This window comes from Dendrobium catenatum, unplaced genomic scaffold, assembly GCF_001605985.2.
Source record: "Dendrobium catenatum unplaced genomic scaffold, ASM160598v2 fragScaff_scaffold_447, whole genome shotgun sequence".
Classification (NCBI taxonomy): domain Eukaryota; kingdom Viridiplantae; phylum Streptophyta; class Magnoliopsida; order Asparagales; family Orchidaceae; genus Dendrobium; species Dendrobium catenatum.
Genome location: NW_021318909.1, coordinates 78,971 through 80,803, shown reverse-complemented (window position 1 = coordinate 80,803; position 1,833 = coordinate 78,971).

Here is a 1,833-nt window from a genome sequence, read left to right as displayed (position 1 = left end):
GTAGGTTCTCTGCTGCGGGGTGGGGAAAAGGAGGTCTTCGTGGGGCTTCTTCGCTAGCCGTGGGGCTAAAGGAGGTCACTCTTGTAGTTGCATACTTGGAGTGCTCAGGGTGGACGTAAGTCTGAAGTGCTGAATAGTATTACTTTGTTGTGCTCTTCATGTTTTGCTATCCGGTTTAATTCGGTTTATTTTTGTGGGGTGATTTTTGTTTTGCAGCTTTTATTTCTTTTGTGTGAAAGAATTCTTTAATAAGATAGAATATCATCCATCCCCTCTTGGGTGGGTTGGGATATGTTTATCAGGCTTACACTCTCTACCGCGTTGTCATCTAATCAAGTGGTATCAGCGCGGAGAATTCAAAATTTAAGTTATGAAATACTTTTTTGAAATTAGATTCTTACATGGCTAACTTAGGAATTCATAGTAAAATAATGATACAGGTATTCTCTTACCATAAACGACGACTTCCACTGTATGTGCATACTTTTTGATTCTGGAAACATGCCACTAGTCTACTTTTATGTCAGTCAACTGACTATAAATGTGGATCACTTATTCCAGAAGGTTATTTCTCCACCTTCTGTGACTTGAATGGTGTTAAAACTGAGTCTGTAGGGTTTCAGAAATATAAAGCCACTTGGACTAAAGTGGGAAAGACCAATCATGTACAACACATTAATTTGCAGAATCAGATGACTGGAGAAAGCTTGACAAAGAAAAAAGCTGATGATGGATACAAGGTTACCAAGCCTGATTTGATCTAATAAATTATGTATCTTAGCTTCACAGCAAGAAGATATAGAGGATAGTCAAATGGTTAATCATCTGGAAGTGATTGATAAGGAATTACATCAGATGACTGGAGAAAGCTTGACAAAGAAAAAAGCTGATGATGGATACAAGGTTACCAAGCCTGATTTGAGTTCTAATAAATTCTGTATCTTAGCTTCACAGCAAGAAGATATAGAGGATAGTCAGATGGTTAATCATCTGGAAGTGATTGATAAGGAATTACAACCGGATTTACAAAATGGAGATACTCTTGTTTCTAGTGGAAGTAATGAGGAAGTGGAATTGGTGGAAAAAGAATTCAATTTGCCTTGCAATGAGGGGGATAACATGGAAGTTGTTATGCCAAATATACTGAATAATGGTGCAGGGTTTGTAGATATTCCTAAATAGAAGAGTACCAGAGCAACCTTCAATCCATTATCAGATAGAAGTGGAAATGATATTGTTCAAATTGAGAATTTAAAGCCATATGTTACTTCAAATGTGAAAATTAAACGTTTGAAAGAGCTTAAAGCTCTAGAGCCAGTGGAAAATATTCAAAGATTAAGAAAATGTGACAGTAAGTTGGGGAAGTGTGGCGGGGAGAAATCTCCAATACCTACCTAAATGGATTCATTTTTGTTTTAGAATTGTAGAGGAGCCAAGAAGAAGGAGGCTTCTCTATATCTTAGGGAAATAGTGAGGGATTATGGGTTGTTCTTTGTTGGACCGTGGGAAACAAAGTTGGCATTGTTAGAGAGAAATGATGTTAACAAACTCATTGGTAATGATTGGGATTATTTTCACTATCCTGCTATGGGTAATTCTGGTGGTATCCTTGTTTTATGGAATAGAGAGTTTGTCTTTTTTAATATGTTAGATTGCTCTTCCCAATGTGTGGTGGGATTGATTCAACTTCCTAATGGAAGTAAGTGGAATGTTTCTACTGTGTATGGGAATAAAGAGGTGTGTATAAGAAGGGATCTCTGGGATAGAATTGAAAGATTTTCTTCTTCTTCAATTCCTTCTATTGTTTGTGGAGACTTCAATTGTCTTTTGGCA